This window comes from Hevea brasiliensis, chromosome 16 (assembly GCF_030052815.1).
Source record: "Hevea brasiliensis isolate MT/VB/25A 57/8 chromosome 16, ASM3005281v1, whole genome shotgun sequence".
Lineage (NCBI taxonomy): Eukaryota > Viridiplantae > Streptophyta > Magnoliopsida > Malpighiales > Euphorbiaceae > Hevea > Hevea brasiliensis.
In genome coordinates, this window is record NC_079508.1 from 10,181,897 (window position 1) to 10,208,103 (window position 26,207).

Here is a 26,207-nt window from a genome sequence, read left to right on the forward strand (position 1 = left end):
CCACTGACATCTATCAGCAGTAAAACCTTTACCTGCATCTATGGTAGCTATATTACTATAACTTACTTTTAGGTCCTTTTGCCTTACCTAATTAGGCTTATTAATTAATTTTATAATTTATCATAGTCTAGGAGATGTATCTCACTAGAAACTTTTCCAAAATTAATTCCAATCATGCTTATTATCGCAATTCTTATCTTAAAAGACTAATTACTAACACATAAAAATTTATCTCTATGTAAGGGAATAGCAGTAGAACATATAATTTTAGCATTAGCATATAAACAAGTAGAGCCGGAATCAAATAGTACATAATTGTTCCTTTCACAAGTTAAGAATATATCGGCAACTACATCTGAAGTCTCTGCTTCTTCCCCTCGATGCATGGCGTTCCCTCTTTCTAATGTATTCCTCTGCTAGGGTTGGTCCATTGTGCAAGGATTACTCGAAGTGCTGTCTCTACTTCTATCTCTACCCCTACTAACTATTAATGAGCTTCTAAAATTAGAATCTTGAACTGATTCCTCTGGTGTAGTATGTGGCATAAATCGACGTGCACTAGTACAATCTCGAGCGAAATGTCCAATTCCACCACAATTGAAGCAGGCTCCAGTGACCCTATGGCAAATACCCCCATGAAATTTTCCACAAACGTCATAGATACGGATAGGGTAGGAACTTCTGGTTCTTTGACGAATGGTTCTTGATTGCTTCCACTCTAAAGATTCGCCTCTGTCATACTTAGGAGCTTAGGGTCCCTCAAAATCTTTTCTTTTTCCCAAATTACTACTTGAACTTTGACTGATGGGTTTCCCACTTTTCTCTTTTTCATGCTGCTCTTGAGGGGTTTGGGTTTGTACTTGGGCCTGGGCTGACAGATTATCAGCTATTTGCTAAAAGAACATGACCATCTGCTGGGCCATTTGTGCAGTAATTCGTATAGGAGGGACTGGTGCAATTGGACCTTCAACACTCTGCGAAACTAGGGCCTCTCCTTGTATGTTAGCTATATCAGACTGCTCTACTGTTTTATCCCCCTTGTCCATATCTATTCACAGGATTTTTTTTTCCTATTTCTTGTACAACCAACACAAGGAGATTTCTCCCCGTTAGTTCATATTTATGATGTAAATGTACTATATGTATCAAACATTAGAGCAGTTGTACTTATCGAAAAATATTTCAAATTCACAGGTCAAAATTTACTTAAAAACCTTTGCTCTGATACCACTAAAACATGTCACACCCTACTCCTCGTAAGATGTAACATGCTCCCATAGTACACCTAATGAATTATCGTACTTCGCCTACCGATAACCCATTAAATATACTACAAGGGATTTTGAAAAAATTTTCATTTATTTTTAAATTGGTGGGTAAAATTTTCTCAGATATTAAAAATCTTTATTTAAAGTCCAAACATAAATCTATTTTTTTATATTTAAAATCTCTGCAATTTTTACAAAAATTTCGGCAGAGTACTGTCTGTATTTTGATAAAATAGTTCTTCAAAATCTGAAAATAAAGACACTCCCAATATTTTTCTCAATCACAACTCCATTATTTAATCTCATTTCACAAAACAATACAAATAACTCAATACACAGTTTAAATTAAATCAAACATTGAAATATATTATTAAGGTAACGAAATTAATATTTACATTCATGGGATCATAAAAAATTTAGTAGTGCAAAACTTTATAAATACATAAAATCTCAAGATAACCTTATAATAATTTGTATTTCATTACAATCCAAAAATATATTACAAAAGAGTTAGTACAACTGCTCATATTAAATTTCATACAAACAATTACAGAATTACATCAAAATCTAAAGTACAAGGGTATACCTATGATATACTCGAAGATAGTCTCACTATGCCTTTTAGTAATCTTGCTCAGCTGCTTTATATTTTTCTTTCACCTGTTACAGCATACAAAGCTATCGCTGAGTGGTGAACTCAGTGGTGCATAAATTAATAATTTAAAACTTAATACAAGTTATGCTTGATAATTCATAACAAATAAAAATTTAAAATTTCTAAATTTTTCAAAATTCATAACATTCAGAAATCAATATTTTCATTCATGCAAATTATTCATTTGAATAACATTTTGATCAAATAGTAACTATTTATCTACATTTTTTTTAAATCCCAAAACAATACAAAAATATTTTAAATCACTGATAAATTATTTATTTCAACCACAATTTATCAAACTATGCATAATTTAAAGGGCGTTGCCAACAATTCACACAGTTGAACCCATGACCCAAAATTCAAATAGATGTCGTGTTGTACACCATGACATTTCACACTCTCCCAATAACCGAGGCTAAAAGGGAGGAACAAAGACTAGCTAGTATATATGAGTACTCATTCAAACTCTTCCCCAACTGGCAAGCAAGAGAGGAAGGAACTCGCCCCATCTAGTGGAGGAGATATCTCACTAGACAAGCTAATGAGAATTCACAACATTTTTTGCCATGTCAACTGTGGTTTCAAATCATATTCAAAACAATTTCTGTTTACAAATTGTTTACAAATCATCAACATATTTAATCATCATCAATTCATGCTCAAGGTTGGTAACACATCAAACTTAAAATTTACAATCCTCAAAACCATGTAATAAATCCTTAAATGCATAAGAAAATTTACATTATACAATTTCATTCAACAAATTAAAATTCTCAATACAACAAAATTATAAATCATAAAATAAACTTGTTCAAATCAATTTAGAAGTGAAAAGTAACAAAATAGTTAGTTGTGCACAAACCTTATACGAGTCGCCTCTCGGCCTTGACTCGATGTCTCGGGTTCTTTCCCGGTATTCTTTTCCACTGAAACACACTGTTTCATAGTGTTTCAGTATCACCATTTATCATAACTCCAAAAATAAATTCAAATCTACTTATACCTAGCTTTAATATGCTAAACTTGACGTTCTTTAAAATTTGTATTTCGGGGTTACTATTCATGATATTATTCAAGTCAATTTGTTAACTTTCTAATGCTTAATAGGTATGGGAATTTCAACTTCACCTACATACCACATTTTGGTTACTAAATTTGTTGGTTTTGGTTGTTTTCTCAAATTCTAAGTCTTTTAAGCGGATTTGCAAATTTTCAGTTTTGGTGTCTTTTATTGCATTGTTCCATTGCTCATTTTTCTGTTAGAATTTGGCAAACTTTTCTTCATAGAAAATGTTCCCTATTGTCTTAAATTTATTCTCCTTTTTGAATAACTCCTTTTGGAGTTTTTTAGCTCAAGTTATAGCCATTTGAATCATGGCTACCGAATTGGACTTAACCCAGATTTTTGGGCACCAAACTGGTTCTGGCAGTTTTAAGTCACTAACTTTGGGGAGCCAAATGACTTGGTTAAGGGCATAATTTGGGTTTGTATTCTTCATAAAAGTTTTAGGTCTATATCTTAGCTGTCCACTGGTAAAATTTCAGGTCATTTAGACCTACCTAGCCCAAGTTATGGCCAAATGAATAAACACTGTTCATTTGGTCATTTTTGTACAGGTCAGACTGCATAAATCTGGGTTTGATCAATTTGTTCACTAGGTTTTGGTCACTTTTTGGGCATGATTCCTAAATGAAAATTGTGTCATTTTGTGTCTATTTTCATTCCCAATTGGCCTCACACCAATTGGACTTGTAAATTTTCAGTTTTGGTCTCTCAAAGGGACCTTGGTCCTGCTGCCTGCAGCATGACCCTAAGCAATCCGAATTTGCATTTGGTTCCAATACTTCTAACATACTCCAATTGGTCACAAATGAACATTTCTCACCTCAAACCAAGTCCAAACACCGTTTAACACATTCTCACATTTTTGTCTTCTAAACCCTAAGTGCCAAACCCTAATTCACCAATATGTTGCATTTAACTACTACAATGCATCCCAACATCACTTCCATACTGATACCCACTTACCTACACTTTGAATTCAATCAAATTCATGCACATACACATCAAAACCCTAGCTAGCCAAATTTTCCTCTTGTCCTCCAACAATTATTTTCTTTTAATTTTAAGTTAAAATCTAAGCTACTTGAACCAAAAACATAAAAATTAAACTAAGAAATGGAAGTTTGCTTACTAACCTTACTTTGAATTTTCACCTCTTCAAAACCTCTTCCTTTCTTCTTCTTTTTGTTGTCAAGTTCTCTATCAAAGCTTGAAATCAAGATATAATGATGGAAGTTTAACTTTCTATGGTGGGATTTAAGGTTTGATCAAGCTCAAAATGAGCTTCCATGGAGTTTTGGTGAGGGAGAGGTGAGAGAGAGATGGTTCATGTTTTTTAAGAAGATGAAGCCTTTTTTTTTCTTTTCTTTTTCTTTTATGAATTTATCCTTTAGGAAGACCATAAATTAAATTAATTAAATTTTAATTATAATATTTATTGTATCATGCATGAGGTCATGCATGATGTCATCACTTTTTACTTTTTCTTTTTTTTATTTTTCTATTAGTCCTTTAATTTAATTCCCGATTCTGAAATTTTCTTTTCTCCAATTTTATTTGACAGTTAGATCAGGAGTCAGCTCTCGGGGTCAATTGACCAAATTGCCCCTCGCCGGTTCAACCTGATTTGTAAATAATTTAATATTTCTTTCGGCTCCCTGACCTAATTATTTAACTGGCTTAACAATTTTTTTTTTCGTGATTTTCTCTTTTCCAATGTGTTTGTAATAGTCCTAAGGACCGCAGCGTCACATTTTACGTTTTGAAATTTGAGTTTAAATCTACTTCGCAGTCCTTCCCGAGAAGGTCACCCATCGTTGTGACTCTCGGCTCATTTAACTTTTTATGTTATATTTTTCTCATTTTTACTTTTTTATCTGGTAATCACTGTTTATTTTCAATCAGGGCTTTTCTAGGTGTCTTAAACACAGTTCTAATCCTCTTAATTGTCCAGACCGATACCGGTCACCAGAATAGTAACATATACCAGGCTATGCAAATAGGGGTGTTACATCATATCTGCAGTGCACTTGGTAGGACATTAGGATTCTGGATTGTATTTTGTATTTTGCATTTTGTATTAGTTTTTTATTGTAATTACAAACTCATGAAATTATATGATAATGTAAATATATGAAATTTCATGTTATTACATTATCATGTTACTGAAATTATTTGTATACTATGTTGAAAAATGAAATGTTGGGAAATATTCATGAATGTGATTCGAATTGTGATGTGAACAAAGATTTGGAAAATTGTGTTGAGATGTGTATATTAGAGTTCTGAATCTGAAAACCATATTGGAAGTGTCTTTTAAATAGGTTCAGAAGAACTGTTTTCCAATTTACAGCCGGCACTCTGCCAGATTTTCCATAAAAATTTATGAAAATTTCAGATTAATCAAATTTGAAAATAAATGATATAATTGGTAAATTTTGCACTTGGTGAATAATAAATAAATAAATTATGGAGGTAAATTGTTAGGAAATAAGTTATGGTGCTCCGCACACTGTGTGGCATATCTTGCTCAGCTACACTATAGATGGGTAAGAGGTGTCACAAATATGGTACATTATATGAATAGTAAAATAATTGAGGCAAATGTGCAATTTATGAAACTTTGAATAATTAAATAATAAAATTTACTTAAGCACTCCACTAACTCAAATCTTGGTACACCTATATATGTCATTTTTGCATAGAAACCATCATCTTCAACCTTGAAAATAAACCAGCTGATTGAATCTCCATCGAAGTCCACCATGGCCGAATGAGTTCCATCACCATGCACCATTGATTTAGCCATTATTTCCACTTGGTTTCTTTATTAAAGCTTGCACACTCACCTTGAAGAAGCTTTTGGGAGTAAGAAAGGAAGGATTTGGTGAGGTTTGGGGAAAGCTCTCAAGAGGTAAGTGTCCAATTTCTCTTCCTTTCTTTAGTAAAAGTGATGCATGAGTTAAGGGATATTGTTTAGTGAGGAAAATTTGATGAATTGTTAAGTATTGGGATTGAGCCATTTTCAGCAGCCATGAAAGCATGAATTGCTTGAGCTTTTCTTACCACTAATGGATGGAAATTAGGGTTGATTAAGTCAATTTGAAGTTGTAGCAAATTAATTTCTATGTATATGTATGTTAGCATTTGAATTTAGGAGTTTGAAAGGAAAACTTGATACCTTTGCAAACTGCCACTTTTCGCAGCCTATAAATTCATGAATTAATTTTTGATTTTATGAAATTCATTGATTAATTATGCTGATGATGAATTAAGGGCAGTGTATATGTGAATGTTAGAGGAAGTGTATGTATAAATTAAGAGATTATGTGTATTGATATTAGGTTGAATTAAACTTTGAAAATTAAGGGTGTAATGTGTGCATTGAGCACTTGTGTATTCTGCCCAAATTGCCTTAATTGAGTTGTATTGAATGGTATAGAAGTTCCATGAATGTAATATTATAGTATTAGGAGGAGGAGAATTGCCAAATTGGGAGTGTAATTTTCATGTGCAGTTTGAGTTGTTGTTGGCAGTAGCTAAATTAAGCTATAAGTGCAAATTTATGACCTCAATTGGTATGAGGCCAATTAGAGGTAAAATTAGACATAAAATAGGCCAACTTTTATGCAAAAATATTGACCAAATTCTGCGTGGAAAGTGACCATTAATTTGCCCTAATCCGGATTTGGTAATGTGTAAAACCAAAAATCTGACCATATGAACAGTAATCACATAATTGGCCATAACTCCCTGTAGATAAGTCCAAATGGCCTGAAATTTATACCGATGAAAAGCTTAGACATAGGGCAAGTCAAATTGCTTGCATAAGTTGAGGTATCAAAATTGTCTAGAACCATTATAACCCAGAATTTGACCATATGAACAGTAGCCATTCAATTAGCCATAACTCACTCAAAACAGGTCCAAATGACCTGGAATTTATATCAATGGAAAGCTTAGACATAGATCTATAACTCTTATGAAGAAACCAAAGCCTAGAAATGCCAGAACCAAGTCAAATTGATTGGCCAAATTAGGGTACCAAATCTGCCAGAATTGAACTTGACCTAAAGTTGCATTGAAAATACAATCTGTCCAGCTTTAGTAAATTGACCATATCTTGGTCTATACAACTCAGAATGACCTAAAATCTGTGCCAAAAGTTCAATAAGACATAGAACTACAAATTTACTTCTTTGACCAGAAGCTAAAAATCAATGGGAATAGGACATTTAGCTAGATCAATCTAGCACACTAAAACTGAAAAATTGACAATAATATGCAATGAAGCCTAGAAATAATTTGGCAATAAATGCTAACTTGTGAGAATTATAAATTGCACTATACTGGCAGCATATTGAAATGTGAATTGTAACATGTTGATACTAGAATTAACTTATCCATGATGTATAAAAAGGTCAACATTTTCATTGACCAGTGAATTGTATAATGACCAGTAAACCCTAAAAATAAAGAAATAAATATTTAATATTGTAATATGCCCTAGTTTGCCTAGTTGACTAGTTTGGATAGGTTGGCATGCCAATAGGATTCTAACAGCTGTTCTTTAAATGGCTTCACATCGGACTGTATTTTCTGGCTTATTATGCTATACTATGATTTTAATAGCCTATGGCTATACGGATTGTGTTATTATACTCGGCTTAATGCTTGATTGATTATATGGTTTTTTATCCACACTGTTTGCACACCGGAAGATACTTTGTGACTGATGGTGTGACAGGCCGAGGTACTAGGTACCTAGTGCTAGTATATCCATTAATCCAGTCTAGTCAGTGTATAGGCTACATGGGCAGTTAATTTAAGTATTATTAAATTCAGACAGTTAAACTAAGTGTATTAACATGCAATACAACTAAATTAAGTATAAATGAAATATGCTCAATAAAAACATGAAAAGCTTTAGAAGAACAATCTTATTAAAGATTACTGAAGAATTAGTCTGCAAAGACTATAGGCATCGAAAATCATAAAAAAATTAATTTATTTTGTTTTAGTTTATTTCTCTTTATACTTGGCACCACTAAGCAGAATTGCTTAGCGCGTTACTTTTGTAACGCATAGGTATTGGAGACACAGCTGGGGAGCCTAGCCAATCTACGAACGGGTGAGAGATAAGATCTACAAAGGAGTCCAGAGTCATCTGCACTGCATTGCATACATGGTAGGACTTAGTGATTTTTATGTTCTCTTTCTGATGTATTTTGAAAATTGGCCTTGTATTTTGTAATATTATGAAAGCTTTAAAGTTTATAATAATTTGTACATATTAAATAACATGAAGATTTTCTGGATATATTTGAATTATTATGGACTGTATTATGGAACTATTTAATGACTGTGAAAGTCTATTGACTTTACTGAGAAATTAAGACTGTGAATAAAATTGTGATTTTGAGAATAATATATTGAGACTGTTTTTAACAGGTGCAGAAGTACTGTTTGTCCAATTTACAGACAGCACTTTACCGGATTTTTGTTAAAAATTTTGCAACACTCAGTTTTATCAAAACATAAAATAATAAACAATCGTGATATAAATTTCACACAACAGTTTCCTAAATAAAGTTGAGTATTCAAAAAAATAAGATAATCACAGACTAGGTGCTCCGGCATGCCATGTGGCACGCCTTACTCAGTTACACTGTAGACGGGTGAGGGGTGTTACAATTACAGACATTACTAAATTAGTGGAAGCTGCTTTAAAGGTTGAGAAAGTCAGGATAAATGAGCAAACTAGAAGGGAGAGACAACAGAAGAGGGGTCCAGGTCAGTCCAGTTCATCCTTTGCACCTGGGAAGAAATTTAAAGGTCCACCTACTCAGAGTTTGGGTTAGCCTCAAGGTCAGGGTCAATCCCAGGACCTGCACCACGATTCACACCGAGAGAGGCCATGCAGACGATCGGGCGCTCTCGGGGGCGATGTTTAGGGGACCAGCCCCAGCATCTTCTACCTGCCCACACTACCTGTAATGGCATAAGGGGGAGTGTTGGAGAGTGACGGGTGCCTGCCTAATGTGTGGGCCTACAGAGCATAAGTTAAGAAACCGTCCACGCAGAACTACTACAGTTACTCCAGCACAAGCAAATAGACCTATCCCTGCACCTCAAAGGGTTAGAAAGTCCAGTAAATTTGAGGCAGCTAGTCCATCACAGAGACCTACATCTGAGACAGCCGACAGGCTAGAGGCTAGAGTACCTACCAGGGCTTATGCCATGAGAGCTCAGGAAGAGCAAGATGCCCCACATGTCATTAGGGGTACATTTTCCCTCTACAACATCTCTGTACATGCATTAGTAGATCCAGGATCTACCCATTCATATATCTGCATCAAGCTACCTGTAGAAAGGGGGATATTAGTAGAGGAGAGTGACCAAGACATTCTAGTCACTAATCCACTAGGCCACAGTGTGGTTGTAACACCCTCACTTTAGCTAGTCCATGCATTCGACTGTTTCGGTGATTAATGTCGGTCCGGACAGTCGGAATGTATGGAAGTGTATGTAAACTAGAGTGAGAGTCATAAATAATTCAAATAAGTATAAGAAAAATTCAGGAAAAATTTTAAAAATAAAATACAACTAAGTTAAATGGGCCGGTGCCCTAGTTATGGGTAACCCAGTGGAAAGTTGCAATTTTCATAGCTAGAAGCCCTAAACCCGGGGAAAAATTCATAAAATAATTTTTTGGGACTCTAGAGAAGAGTCATTGAGGTTTCTATGGTATTAGAATGCCAAGAAAATGCTTAGGAAAATTTATAGATCGGTACAGACGATTTTGGCTCAATAAGCCAAACGGAAGGCATTTTGGTCATTTCCTCTTCAGAGATGATTTTTGGCCAACTTGTCCAGTTAAGTAAATAATTATTATGATCTAAAATATGAATAAATATTGCTACAAATTAAATTGAAATTGAGTAGAAAAGAAAAAAAAAGAAAAAATAAAATATAAGTAGATTAATGACATCATGCATGAGGTAATTAAAATTGCTAACCAATGGGAAATGGATAAGTCACTTAAAAGGGATAAAAACTAAATAAAAATGAGACAAAAATAAAAAATAAATATGCTTCATCTTCCTCAATCAACCGAATCAAGAGAGAGAGAAAAGGAAAAGAAAGAAATAAAGAAAGGAAGAAGGAGAAGGAGATGAACAGTAGCAGAAACAGGGGTTTAGCAGGGGCAGCATGTTTCTCTTCCGTCCAGGTGAGTTTGGTTCAACTTATACCATTGATTTTTGGATAAGTTTGAGGTATGTATGTGTAGAAGTTCTGGTTAAAATTTGGTGATTGTTCCACAGTTGGATTTGGAGAGATATATTGTTGAACACAGGCTGTCTGCAAGTTGAATTCTGAATTTTGGCTACTGAAATTTGAGAAAAAAAATAAATAGTTAGTATGCTTATAAAATTATTAAATTTGATACAAATGATATTTGGGATGTTGAGGCTGTTGTATTAAAATTTGGTGAATTTTAGACTTGTGGTTTATGAGATATAAATTGTTTTGCATGAGCTATTTGAGTAAGACTGATTTCTGCAAAAATTCAGATTTTGAAGGGTTGAATGAATATTTGATATCTCATAATATAGAGATGATTATGCTAAAATTTTTACTGATATTGTATAGGGATGTCTTGAATATATGGTTAAAATTTGGGTTTTATCTGAGGGTTAGATCATTATATATAAATTTGAATGCACAAGCTGCCAGAATGGGTATTAATGATTTGTGGATTTGAGATTTATGATAGGAGTTTAGTCCAATTTAAGGGGAAATGCTATTGAATTTTTATTGGATATTTAATTTGGAAAAGTGAAGTTATAATTGATTATGATTATTATAGTTCTAGGAGAAATCTTGAAGAATAACAAGCTCAAGTTTGGTTTTAAAAAGGTTAGTGCTCATTCATCCTTAAAACTTTGTATATGTATCGTGTGGAGTATGAAATGAGGGTGAAATCAAGAGAATTGAAACAAGTTTTGCATGAATAAATTCTACCAATTTTGGCAGCCTTAGGATACATTAGGGTTTCATTGATTAGATTGAGTTATAGTTGTACATGGCTGCCATTGAACATAAATTTGATGCTTTGATTCATTGATTGCATATATATGGAGAATTGAAGTGGTTGGAGTTAGGGTTTAGGCAACAAATTTATGATTTTGCTCATGTATTGGTGAAAGGAAATTCTAATGGTCAATTAGTGACCATTTGGTTTTGTTTGAGTAAGAATTGAAGTGAATTGTGCCATGGGAATTGAGGTTAGAGGTGCTGCCTTGTGTGCCCTGCAGGTTTAGATGTGAGTCTAGCATGTTTGGATAGCTATAACTTGGGTTGTGTAGGTTCAATTGGCGCAAGGCAAATTGGATATGAAATTAGACACATAATGGCACAACTTTGATGAAGGAAACCTGTCCAGAAACTAAACTTAGGATGCTCTAAAAATTGACCGAATCCGGGTAACTTACAATCTGCTGGGCAAAATGATCAAATGAACAGTGTTTATTCATTTGGTCATAACTCAGTGTGGAAAGGTCCAATTGACCTGAAATTTATATTAATGGAAAGCTGAGGCAATTTAGAACAACTTTCATGTAGAATACAAACTCTAATTCTGGACTTAACCAAATGAAATTATTGGCCAAAGTTGAACTACCAAATCTGGCAGAATGGTATTCTACCCAGAATTTTTGGGTAGATACCAATTCGTCCAGCCTTGCTCAAAGTAGCATATCTTGAGCTAGAAAACTCCAAATGGAGTGATTTAAAAAAGGAATTAAAGAAGACACATAAAGGAACAACTTTCATGAAGGCAATATTGTCAAATTCTTACTGAAAAATTGACCAATGGAACAGTAAATCAAGTATTTGAAATCTGAAAATTTTAAATAACCAACCCTAAGCTTTGAAATGGAATTGACAACCAATGCCAACAACTTTAGAATGCAAAATGTGGTATGTTGGTGATATTAGAACCAATATATCTATTATCTATGAAAAAGTCAACATTTTAATTGACTAATAAAATGAATAGTAGCCATAAAATTTCAATTTCAAAGAATTACATAAATTAAAAGTGTTAAATGCCCTAGTAGGCCGAATGTGATTGGTTTGGATAGGTTGGCTTGCCAATAGGGTTCTGATAGCAGTACTGCGTATGGCTTCATGCCATTCTGTGATATGATAGCCTATGGCTATGCTGATTATGATGTTATACTTGGCTTTATGCCTTATTGCTTTTATGGCTTATTAGCCATTCTGTCTGCACACCGAGAGACATATTGCGACCGATGGTGTGACGGCCTGAGGTACCTAGTACCCAGTGCTAATTTACCCATTTATCCAGTCCAGTAAATTTGTATAAGTTACTTGGGCATGGAAAAGTATAAATGTAATTGAATTGATTATTAAAGGAAGGAAATTAAATATCAAGATAAAAAACAAGTATGATTAAAATAAAAAAAGGGGCTCAAAATCATCAAGAAAACGATTAATAAAATGCTAGAAATAGTTAATATCATAAGATGTAATTAGCCTTCAACTAAACAATAAGTTAAGAATATTAGCAACTAAAAATATTAGCAATTAAATAAATGATTAAGAATATTTAAAATAAATTAGAAAGATATTAAAATTTAATTATTATGAAATAATCTGTGATAACCTAGGAAGTATTGAAAGAAATGATAAAAAGATTTACAATAGAGATATAACTTAATTTCTTGGAATTTTTGGGGATGGTACAGTGAATTTAAGAATTAAAAGCTTCTGAAGAGGAATAAATTAGAACAAAGGATAGTTGACCAAATTATGATCCATTTCTTTCTTTATTTGTATATATTATTTTCTTGTCATATTATTGCACCACTAAGCAGAAATGCTTAGCACGATGGATTTGTTTCCTTCACGTAGGTACTAAAGGCAAAACCCAGTGGATATAGACTGGGATTTTGAAGTCTAGATCTACAGAAGTGTCAGAAGCGTTCAAGGTTGTCACCTCCTCAGTAATGCATGTAGATAGGGCCCATATAAGTTATTTTATATATTTTGTATATTATGTATATTATAAACTTGTGTAATTAGTTTATAAATCATGTCAATTTATGTAATTTGAAAATTTTTACATATGAATTGAGTATGAATGGAAATGTATGGAAATAATTATGAAATATATGGATGAGATTTGAAATATGAGAAAATTATGAGAATGATTGATGAGATAATTATGATTAGCATGGATAAGATTTTATTGTGAAAATATTGTTGAATTTTCAAGCAGGTAAATAGTAAATCACATCAAACGATATTAAAATAGGGGAAACTCCGCTAGTTTCTCCCATCAAAAAATAATTGATATTAAAATATAACGAGAACAAATTATGTTAAGAATAAATTAAGATAAAATAGGGTACTCCGGCACCGAGTGTGACATGTCTTGCACGACTACACTGTAGTCGGGTGAGAGGTGTCACAGTGGTGGTGAATAAGGTGTACAAAGGTTGCTCATTAAGGATTTAGGGGTATGAATTCTTGGCAGATCTGTTTGAATTGCCTTTCCATGAGTTTGACATTATTTTGGGAATGGACTGGTTGTCACGTCATCAGGCAATGGTTGACTATAAACTAAAGAGGGTTTCTTTGAGAACTCCTAAGGGAAATGAGATCACAGTTGTGGGTGAAAGGACAGATTTCTTGTCCAATGTCATCTCAGCTACTACTGTAAGAAAATTGATGAGAAAGGGCTGTAAAGCCTACCTAGCACACATAGTTGATACTAGGTAGGCTAAGCCAAACCTGTGTGATATACCCACAGTAAGAGATTTCCCAGATGTGTATCCTGAAGAATTGTCTAGGTTACCACCAGAAAGGGAAGTAGAATATGCTATTGAGGTACTGCAGGGTACAACACCAATTTTCATTGCTCCTTATAGGATGGCACCCATAGAATTGAAAGAGGTGAAAATCCAGTTGTAGGAGTTACTAGACAAGGGTTTATATGCCCCAGTGTGTCACCATGGGGAGCTCCAGTGCTATTTGTAAAGAAAAAAGATGGGACTTTAAGGCTATGCATTGATTACCGGCAGTTAAATAAAGGGACTGTGAAGAATAAGTATCTGTTGCCTAGAATTGATGATCTGTTTGATCAGTTGAACGGAGCAGGAGTATTTTCCAAAATTGATCCCAGATCAAGGTATCATCAGCTGAGGGTAAAGGATGCAGATGTGCTAAAGACTATATTCAGAACCCGGTATAGGCATTATGAGTTTCTAATGATGCCCTTTGGCCTAACAAATGCACCAACAACATTCATGGACCTTATGAACCGTATCTTCCATCCATATCTAGATCAGTTTGCAGTGGTCTTTATTAATGACATTCTTATGTATTCCAAGACCAAGGCAGAACATGATGAGCATTTGAGGATTGTTCTGCAAACCCTGAGAGAAAAGAAGCTATATGCTAAGCTATCTAAGTGTGACTTCTGGTTGGGTGAAATTGCATTCCTTAGACACATAATATCAGCTGATGGGATTAGAGTGGATCCCAAGAAGATAGAAGCAGTGATGGAGTGGAAGCCTCCCAGAAATACAACTGAGGTTAGAAGTTTCTTGGGGCTAGCTGGGTATTATAGAAGATTTATGAAGGGGTTCTCTTTAATAGCTGCTCCAATGACCAAGTTGTTACACAAGAATGTCGGATTTGACTGGAACGACAAACGTCAGGCCAGTTTTGAGAAGCTAAAAGCTATGTTGACAAAGGCACCAGTGTTAACATAGCCAGTGTTGGGAAAGGACTTTGTGGTCTATAGTGATGCCTCGCATAATGGGTTAGGGTGTGTATTGATGCAAGAGGGAAAGATGGTCGCCTATGCTTCCAGGCAACTAAGGCCACATGAATAGAACTACCCTACCCATGATCTGGAACTTGTAGCAATTATCTTTGCGCTGAATATATGGAGGCACTACTTATATGGTGAAAAGTGTTATATATACACGGACCACAAAAGTCTGAAATACTTGCCAACCCAAAAGGAGCTCAACCTTAGACAGAGGCGATTGATAAGTGCATAATTTATTAATTTTACTCCCATCACATTTAGTGTTTTTAGTGTGTTTTTATGTTTAATTCAGTTGGTTAAAATATATTTATCATTTAGGCATATTTTTAGATAGTTGTCGAATAATTGTGTTAAATGGAGAAATTTTCAGCATTTGACCTTTGCTGCATTTTACAGGTGTTTCTAAAGTTGTGGGTCTTCAAATTGAGTGCTGTTTAATCCATTGAAAAGCTAAGATAGAGCATTTCAAAAGATAAAGAGGGACCAAAGCCCCAATCAGTCTTCAAAGTTGACAAAATGAGCTATGAATCTATTACAAAAGCTTAGACTTGATGTGTCACGATCAATTTTGGTATTTATTTTATATATGAAGTTTCAGATGTCCAAATGAAGCAAGACTAAGCCCAATTAAACCTTAAGAGCCACCTCTACAACTTCTATGAAGGGCTGAATGCGAGATAAGGCCATTTTAATTGTCAAAAATGACAATGAAGTCGTCTCTATGGGCTAGACCGTTTGTCTGTATCAGTCCTAGTTTTTAAACCATAACTTGGGCTATAGACCTCAGATTTGGGCAAATGAGTACCCGTTGGAAAGCTAAGAAATAGGGATACAACTTTCCTGAAGAGGGAAGAGGCAGATTCAGAAAGAAAGTCACTGAAAATAGACCTTGATTCTAAAGACGTGAATGCAGGCTAAAAATCTAACTTTTGAATTTCAAAACTTTTCCTAGTTTGGTTCCTATCTTTGGGATTAGGTTTTTTATTACAAATACGTCTTTGGGCAGCAGCTAAGAGCATCTCAATTCAGACTTTTATTCTCTGTAGAGGACCTTTATTCTCCATTCTCTTTTTAGATTTCTTCTTTATTTTTCCTTTATTTTTCTGTAAGTCATGAACATGAGTGGCTAAGTTTTTTAATTCAGTTCAAGGGATTCAAGTTCTTATGTGTGATTTGTGAGACCAGGTTCTTAATTTAATTTGTGTCTTTTTGAATATCTATTGTTTTCTGCTTTAATTATTTTTTATCTATTGAATGATTTGCTAAAAAGGCCTATTAGTTAATTGTTTGATTTAATCAATTGCTAGTTCATTTTCATAATCCGTAATTGTTGTGTAAGATTGAACATTAGTAGCAATTAGGTTTTATTGATTATGATCCAAGTTTTTGATAATAACCTAAGGAAATAATAGGGTGAATTAAATGATTTATGCTTCATAAATTATTGTTCAGCTTAACTACTTCCTATTCTTAAAGTAGTTATTAATTTAATGAAGATTGCTTAATACCAATTCAGTTAATAATTAGAGTCAACAAGAGTGTTGGGCTCGAATTGATAAGTATAGGGAAGTCAGGGGTTTACCTCGCTGTTTGGTAAATCTACATTAAGTATTCAATAAGATATAATTGTATTTCTTTTGTCAAAGATCAAATCAATGCATTGGAATGCAAATTACCTTGGACTAAAGTTTGTTTAATTGGAGAGTTTCTTATTTTTATATCTTAATTTTGGATTTTTATTTCTTCTTTGGATTGTGAATTAACACCCCCCCCCCCCAACCTTTGTTTCTTTTTCCATTACACAAGTGCATGAAATTTAATAATTCAGTCTCTAGGGTTCGACCTGGATTTACCACTTACTGCAGAAAATATTTCATAATTGGTGATTTTAGTTAATTTTATTTCTGGTGGATTCGACACCAATCAAGAATTTTTGCGCCGTTGCCGGGGACTGAAGTTTATTGGAATTTATGTTTTTAGTGTTAGGGTATTTTGTTATTAATTTTGTTTGTGAAGTGTTGTTATTTTTAGGTTTCCGAAAAAAAAAAAAAATTTACGGTGTTACTATTCATCAAGAAGTTTGGTTGAATTTGGAGGGTAGCCCATACCTATTTTGAAGGAAATGACGTTTTGATCAAGACCAATCAACCCTTAAGATTCTTGGGCCCCACCATCTTGAGGCCAAATTCGATTGTTTTCTAGGGTTTTGAGGCATTTTTCTATTTTTACTTTGATTTCTCTTTGTTTATGACAAGAACTTCTCAATCTGGTGAGTTGATCTTTGATCCAGAAGTAGAAAAAACAGCTAAACGGTTGAGGAAATTGGCTAAGTAAGCTAGGCAGATTCTGAGTACATCTGAAAGAGTTTAATCTCCAAAGGTGCTAAGTTTGGATTCAGATTCAGAGTCAAGTTCCAAAAACGAGACCATGGCTGCTAGGACTTTGAAAGAGTTGGCTGCTCCTGATCTAAACCAACAGCCTTTGTGTATTCAATAACCTGCTTTAAAATGTTGCTTTTGAGTTGAAATCTAGACTAATCCATTTGTTGCCTGTGTTTCATGGTCTTGCAGGTGAGGATCCACATAAGCATATAAAATTTCATGTTGTGTGTTCCAGCATGAAACCTCAAGGAGTTTCAGAGGATCAGATCAAGCTTCGAGCTTTCCCTTTCTCATTGGAGGGCACAGCTAAGGATTGGTTGTATTACCTTCCTTCTGGATCTGTCAACTCGTGGAATGGGATGAAGCAGATATTTCTGGAGAAGTATTTTCCTAATTCCCGTGCTGCCAACATAAGAAAAGAAATTTGTGGCATTCAATAGTACAATGGAAAGAGTTTGTATGAGTATTGGGAGAGATTTAAGAAACTGTGTGCAAGCTGTCCCCATCCTCAAATAAGTGAGCAGCTTTTGATTCAGTATTTCTATAAGGGACTTCTACCAATGGACCGCAGTATGATAAATGCTACTAGTGGAGGAGCTTTGGTTAACAAGACACTAGAAGAGGCAAGGAGGCTGATTGCTAACATGGCAGCAAATTCTCAGCAGTTTGGAATGAGAATGGATCACACACCTATGAAGGTTAATCAGGTAAGTACATCTAACTTTGAGAAACAAATTTCTGATTTAACTTCTTTGGTGAGGCAGCTGGCTGTAGGGAACATGCAAACTGTTAAGTTATGTGGAATTTGTTCGGGTTCGGGTCATGCTACTAACATGTGTCCTGCGTTACAAGAGGATGAATCAATGCAACATGCTAATGCAGTAAGAAATTATGGACAACCACAACGCAGGTATGATCCCTTTTCTAGTACCTATAATCTAGGATGGTGAGATCATCCCAATTTGAGTTATGGGAATCAACTGGTGCAAAACCAATACCAGCAGCAAAGACCACAAGTGAATCAACCACAACCCCCTCCACCTCCCTCAAATCAAGGTATGTCACTTGATGAAATTGTTAAGGCTTTGGCTAACAATACCCAACAGCTTCAACAGGAGACTAGAAATAGCATTCAAAACATAGAGAAGTAGATTAGTCAGTTAGCCTCATCTGTGAGTAAGCTGGAAGCTCAAGGTTCTAGAAAGCTCCCATCACAAATAGTCATGAACCCCAGAGAAAATGCGAGTGCGATACTGTTGTGGAGTGGGAAAGAAGTTGATAATCAGACTCCACATGAGCCAATAAAAAAGAAAAAGCAAAGAGCTAAAGAGTCTGAAGTTCCTAAAGTTGAGGTAAATACTAAACCTAAACTGAATAAGGTTAATAATTCTGTTCTTCCTCCATTCCCATGAAGGTTAGCTAAAAATAAGAAAGAAGAACAAGAGAAAGAAATTTTGGAGACTTTCAGAAAGGTGGAGGTGAATATACCTTTACTTGATGCGATCAAAAAAGTTCCCAAGTATGCTAAATTCCTTAAGGAACTATGCACTACAAAGCGCCAGTTGAGGAATAATGAGAAGATCAGTGTGGGGGAAAATGTGTTGGCATTAATTCAGCAAAAATTACCCCCTAAGTGTAAGGATCCACGTTCATTTTTTATTCTCTGCAGAAGAGGTGATTCTAAGTTTGAACATGCAATGGCAGATTTAGGAGCATCTATTAATGTTATGTCAAATTTAGTTTTTCAAACTTTAAATTTGGGTCCTTTGAAAGAAACCAGTGTCATTATTCAGTTAGCTGATCATTCTAATGCTTACCCATTGGGAGTAGTTGAGGATGCGTTGGTGCAGGTTGGAGAATTGATTTTTCCTGCAGATTTTTACATTCTGGATATGGAGGATAGTGTTCCCACATCAAAGTCAGCTTTGATTTTGCTTGGAAGACCTTTCCTAAAAACTGCCAAGACAAAAATTGATGTGGATGATGGTACCTTAACTATGGAGTTTGATGGAGAAACTGTCAAATTTAATATCTTTGATGCCATGAAGTATCCTGCTAATGATCATTCTGTCTTTTCTATTGATGTTGTTGATACAATTGTGCAGGATGTCTTTGAGTTAAGCATGGAGGATGAGTTAGAAGTGGTGATTAGTCAAGGAATTCAAGAAATCAGTACCAATCAACCATTAAATGTAGAGGTTCAAGAGGCAGTAATGGCATTGCAGTCATTACCTCCTGTTCAAAAAAGGTATGGAGTACCAAAGATCGACTTACCTGTATCTCACACAAAATTGTTACCTTCTGTTGTGCAAGCACCAGTCCTTGAACTCAAGCCTTTACCTGAGCATTTGAAGTATGTTTACTTGGGAGACAATGAGACACTTCCAATTATCATCTCTAGTAATTTAACAAAGATTGAAAAAGACAGATTAACTAGGGTTCTAAGACTACACAAGGAAGCAATTGGATGGACAATAGCTGACATCAAAGGTATAAGTTCATCAATGTGCATGCACAGGATTTTAGTAGAGGATGAGGCTAAACCAAGTAGAGAATCTCAAAGGAGATTGAACCCACAGATGATGGAGGTTATGAAGAAGGAGATTTTAAAGCTACTAGATGCAGGAGTTATTTACTCAATTTCAGACAGCAAATGGGTAAGTCCAGTCCAAGTAGTGCTAAAAAAATCAGGAATCACTGTGGTAGCAAATCAAGATAATGAACTTGTTCTAACAAGGATTCAAAATAGATGGTGAATGTACATAGACTACCGCAAGCTAAATTCAGCAACAAGGAAGGACCACTTCCTGTCGCAAGGCATTTTGTGGTCGCCTAGACGAAGCTCTTCACCGAAGTGGGAAAAATGAGGAGTCGCCACTTTAATTTTGAGGGAAATTAAAGAAAACCATATGTGAAAATAAATTAGAAAGAAACCACTTCGAAAATAGAGATTCTAGGTTCGGGGTCCGAACACCTTCCCCGCCTCGTCCCTCGACGAGGGTAAACAGATTTAATGTTATGCTCTTTCATAAATTAAAAGGATAATTAGGGGATTGGGATAGTGATGATGTCAATCCTTTGTGCAAAATAAAGGAATATTTGATGTTTCGCTTATTTTGGGTTGCCCAAGAACACGAGTTTGTGAGATGCCCTTTTAGTGAATAAGTGTTCGAGTAAAGTTATCTTGTGTATTGGAGTTGTGTTGTTTAATTTGGATTTTTGTTAAGAGAGCTTGGGTGAGAAGCTTCTCCCGATCTCTAGATATGTTTTATTAAGAGTTTTAAGTGGGAGATTTCGGATAAGAGTTCTCCTTCGATCTCCACATATTTTATTAAGGTCTTGGCTGAGAAACGGGTAAGAACTCTCCCCCGATCTCTTAAAATATTCAGTTTAAAGTTTTTAGTGGAGGATCTTATAAGAACTCTCTTCCGATCTCCGTGTTTTTTATTTGAATGAGAATCAGGTAATAACTCTCCCCCGATCTCTTAAAGTGTTCGGTTTAAAATTTTAAATGAAGGATCTTGGATAAAAACTCTCCTCCAATCTTCACGTTTTTAAAACGAGAATAAGGTAAGAACTCTCCCTCGATCTCTTAAAGTGTTTGTGATATAAGACTGAACTTTTCACCGATCTCCTATATGATTACCTTGTTAGAACTCTTTGGCTGGCTATATCCGATCTCTTTTGGTTACTAGTCTGGGATCCGATCGTATCTCGATTCCCGTTGTATTATGCTATCTCCTAGACTCGTTTAGTAGCCCGACCTCATAACTTTTCCTCTGATCTACTATTCAACCTTTGGTTATTTTTATTGGTTTGAAAAAACTTTCACATTAAGATACTTCTACCAACATTTTATTAAGTTACCTATAAGTTATCCACAACCAGAACAACTATTTTCGAAGGAAATGAAAACTAAGAAGAAATAAATAAAGTTTACGGATGAATAGAAGTAAACATCGGGAAATAACTATCGGCCTAAATAATCTACATTGGGATTTTAGTGCAATTGAACTTATTAGAAATTTGAAATAGATAAACTGAAACACGAGCATCCAGTGAAATAATAGTCGAGATGCTTACCTGTGGGAGGTCGAGGATGTTGAGCTAATTCTAGTGTCCACCAATCTTGTAGAGGTGGAAACTGATGGCCAAAGGATTAAAACTTACTCGAAATAGCAGGAACCAAGTCGGAATGAAGTTGAATAAGGAGAGTAATGTACCGATATCAGGGAAGTGGGAATGAAACTGAGTAAAGAAAATGGCCTTTCGGAGCGGTGAACAAGCACAGAAAAATGGATATTTCAGGGTTCAGAACTCCTTTGATGAAGATACTTAAGAAAACTATTTTCTAAAGTTTCTTGAAAGTTCAGAATAGCAGAGTAGTATGACTGAATTAGATTTCAGAGCCTTTCCACTATAATCACCACCACCTTTTTTTTTTGTCCGTCCCTCTACAGTATTGCATGCAGGTATTTATAGGGAACGGGTGCTCTTAATGAAGGGTCAGGATCTCCCCTGGGGGAGACAGAGGGTTTGGATTCAAAGGTACATGATCTGATGTTTGAGAATTTAAGAGAATTAAAATGGGCGGCTGAGATCCTATTCAGAATATCTATCCTTTCTCTTCTTAATCCAATGGCTCAGGGTCTTTCCTGTCAAAACGGATCTGAAGGCTGGGAATAAAAGGCAATGGACCTGTCTTCTGTTTTTTGATCGAAGGGCTCCATGTTCGTCCTTACAAGTATGATTAACAGTGGAGATTGAGATGTATAAGACTGCCATAACTGTCTTGGCGTCTGTCAGCAATGTGGGCGATTCTGCAAATGAGGCATGCGGTGAAGATTTGATCACATCAGCAACGCTTTAACTACCTTAGCTCTGATTATGTAGAGAGTTATTGGAAGTCATCTCATCCTCTTCGTCCTTTACGATCTCTATTCCTTCCGATCTCTTTATTATGACCCTCTTCTTTTTCGATCTTTCTCATATTGAGCCCCTCATTGCTTCCCGATCTCTCCCATTCTAGAAATTTCCTCTTTATCCGACCTGCCTTAGTCAAAGTAATTAATTCTTCAGTTACCTATGCATTCGCTTCGGTTTCTGTATGCAATAAATGCTCAAGCCCTATATATATGCACCAGTGAGAAAACTTCTCCACACTTCATTTCTCCTCCTTCCATTTCTCCACTTATCCTATTCTAACTTCTCCGGTAACGATTCTAACTATGGTGACTGCTTTTGATCTTTTCCGACTGTTTTCTTTGCCCCTCACCTGAAAATTTACAATCCCGGTGATCGGAGAATCATAAGAATAATATCTGATGATAGTGAGGGAACTGGAATAATTTACCGACCAAGATCGAAAATGACGATCATGCTGATCTCGAATCGGTCCACCAATATAATCGGTAGGCCGATCTCGGGCAAGAGTACTGCTAATTTCAATCTTAATGTCGGTGACAACCTCTTGAAGTTCATTTGGCTCCTCACCACATCGCGCACCCCAACTATAGCTCAGTTCTGGTCGATGACATCGATGATGTCTCCGCTCACCATTATGAGAGTCATAGTCACCCCATCTGAGCTGCACATATATCCAATACTTTTGGCGAGCTTTCTGATCAAACACATCTTTTGATTCAGCCACAAGACTAGGCTTTGACATAGGTCCTTACTAGGTAAGATGTAGTGCTGATCTTTAGAGATCGCCCAAATGATGTAATCTGATCTTTAAAGGTTCTCTTAATGATGTAATCCGATCTGACCTTTTGGAAATGAAATGAAATTTTATTTGAAGGTTATTATTTAATTATTGCATTGGTTATTTTTTCGATCTCTGATGTGCATATCCGATCTGATCTCCAACTAAAACGTCATTAGCCGATCTGTGGCTCTGAAAATTTGCCCAATTTGATAACCCTAGCTAACCGATATCATTTTATTCGATTTTATTTATTGTGTTTCTGGAACCTTCTCGCAACGTGTCAGGAAAGCAGCCCGATTTCGCTAACCGATGCACCGCTTGGGACTCAGTAAGCATTGAATGCTCAGACGGGTATAAATAGTGTCCATCAGTTGCTCCCTTATGTCACTTTCAGCACTTTGCTAGCAACTTCAACATTTTCTCATTTCTTAGAGTATTTTCGACACCGATCACATTCCGGTAAGGGTTTTGATCCTTTTCTTAGTTAAACTTCTTTTGCTTCTTTGAAAATGAGCAACGTCAAGGGTCAAAGAGCTGCGAGCCCGCCTTCTGTCCATTGCGGCTTTTCAAGGCATAATACCTTGCGGGTTTTCAAGCGCCCTTGTGGGTTTTCACTTTTTCTTCTGCATAGTTGACTAGAAGCGCACTTCCGGGTTTTCACCCCTAGTTTTTTTTTTTCCCTACAAATCTCATAGCAAAGTACATGAAGTTATCAATATTCAAATCCTAATCTTATGAAAAAATTTTAAAAGATTAATAGCGCATAAAATAAAGATATATAAGAAAGATAACATTATGGGTATGAGTGTAAGCAAAAATTAAAGTGTAAATATATAAAGAAGATAAGTTAAAGTGAAAGAATGACTTTATTATGGCTTGAGAGAAAATGGTACAGTCTCAAAGAAAAAGGGTATAAGAATGGATCGTACAGATTCCTTGTAGTTAACTTTGAAGTCCCTTAACTGCCATTATTTCAAGTACTATATTGACAAACATTTGTGCTGTGGTGGCTTATTTCCTTTCCTGGTTCCATATTCCCATCCTTATTTCTCCATTTTCTGGCTCTAAGGGCGCCCTTTTGGGTTTTCACCCCTAGATTTTTTTTTTTGCTCACTTTTTCAGGGTGTCTTTTCAGGTTTTCACCTTTTACTCATTTTATAGAAAGCGCCCTTCTAGATATTTGCCCTCTTTCGCACATTTTGCTAGGAGCGCCCTTTCGGGTTTTCAACCCTACCTTTTTTTTTAAAAGGCATAATACCTTTTGACAGCGTCGGCATTCACGGGTCTTGGGAATTCTTCGCCCTCCATGTGGGTCAAGATCAGGGCACCACCAGAAAATGCCTTTTTAACTATATAGGGTCCCTCATAAGTTGGCGACCATTTGCCCCGGGCATTATTTTGATTCAAAAGAATTTTTTTCAGAACCAGATCTCCTGGTTGGAATTCATGCGGGCGAACACCTTTGTTAAATGCCCTAGCCATTCTTCTTTGGTATAATTGCCCATGACACGCTGCTATTAGCCTTTTCTCATCCAGCAAATTCAATTGGTCTAGCCTTGATTGGATCCATTCTGACTCATCGATTCTTAATTCTTTCAAAATTCTCAAGGAAGGAATCTCTACTTCAATAGGTAGAACAGCCTCCATTCCATAAACCAGTGAGTATGCAGTTGCCCCAGTTGATGTCCTTACAGAGGTCCGATATGCATGAAGAGCGTAGGGAAGCATATCATGCCAATCTCTATAGGTGACGATCATTTTCTGGATTATTCTCTTAAGATTTTTGTTAGCAGCTTCTACCACTCCATTCATCTGTGGACGATATGGTGAAGAATTAAGATGTCGGATTTTGAATTGGTCATATTAACTTCGAATCTTTGGACCATTTAAATTCTTAGCATTGTCAGTTATAATTTCACTAGGGAGGCCGTGTCAGCAGATGACATTATTTCAGAGAAATTTGAGGAATGTATTCTACGTGATGTGGGCATATGACGTCGCTTCGACCCATTTAGAAAAATAGTCGATAGCTACCAAGATGAACCTATGCCCATTGGATGCCTTGGGATTAATGGGACTAATTACGTCGATGTCCCACATTGTGAAAGGCTAAGGTGAGGCGAGATTGAACAATTGATGAGGCGGAACGTTTATTGGATTTGCATAGATTTGACATTTATGACATTTTCGAAAGTACTCGATGCAGTCCTTCTCCATAGTAGTCCATAAGTATCCCTGTCTCATGATTTGCTTGGCCATCATTTGTCCATTAGCATGGGTTGCGCAATTTCCCTTATGAGTCTCAAAAAGGATCCTCCTTGCTTCTTTCACATCTACGTATCTCAACAATTCACCATTTGAGCTCCTTTTGTACAGAATTTCACCGCTGGGGAAGTATCCCAAAGTTAATCTCCTGATCATTCTCCTTTTGTTTCTGCTTGTGCCTAGAGGGTATTCCCTACTTTTGAAGTAGACCTAAATATCATGGTACCAGGGTTTGCCATCAGTTTCTTCCTCAACCATGAAATTGTAAGCTGGCTCATCCCTTGCTTTTATCTGCAATATCTGAGTTGTCTGCCTTTCTTCCATTTGAGTCATGATAGACAGAGTGGCTAGGGCATCCACAAATTGATTCTTGTCCCGACTGAGGTGGGTGAAAGAAATTTCTTCAAATTTCTTGATCAATTCCAGTAGGTACTTTTGATATGGGATCAACTTCGAGTCCTTGGTTTGCCATTCTCCCTTGACTTGATAAATGATGAAGGCTAAATCTCCATCCACCTCTAACTTTTTGACTTTCATTTCGATGGCAGCCTGTAAACCCATCACACAGGCTTCGTATTCTGTGACATTGTTAGTGCAGTCAAATCTTAACTTGATAGCTATCGGGAAGTGTTTTTTGTTAGGGGATACCAACACAGCTCCGATCCCATTACCAGACAAATTGATAGCTCCGTCAAAATACATTTTGCTAGGAGATCAGCAATTACGCTCACTTTTACTGCTTTTCTAGTCATATAGACAATATCATATTGAGAGAGTATGACCTACCATTTTGCTATCCTCCCTGGCATGAATGGGCTTTCAAATATATACTTGATGGGATCCATCCGGGAGATGAGCCATGTCTTATGATTCAATATGTAGTGTTTAAGCCGATTTGCCATCCAGGCCAACGCGCAACAAGTTTTCTCTAGGAATGAGTACCTTGACTCGTAATCATTGAATTTCTTGCTCAAGTAATAAATAGCCCTCTCTTTTCGA

At 35.8% G+C, this 26,207-nt stretch overlaps 1 non-coding gene across 1 annotated transcript; it reads right to left on the minus strand.

Annotated features, from left to right (window-relative positions):
* Positions 1-17,643: 17,643 nt before the first annotated feature.
* LOC131175184 (small nucleolar RNA R71) lies at positions 17,644-17,750 on the minus strand. Its single transcript, XR_009145346.1, has one exon. It is a non-coding gene; the product is annotated as a small nucleolar RNA R71 (small nucleolar RNA).
* Between the last annotated feature and the right edge of the window lie 8,457 nt (positions 17,751-26,207).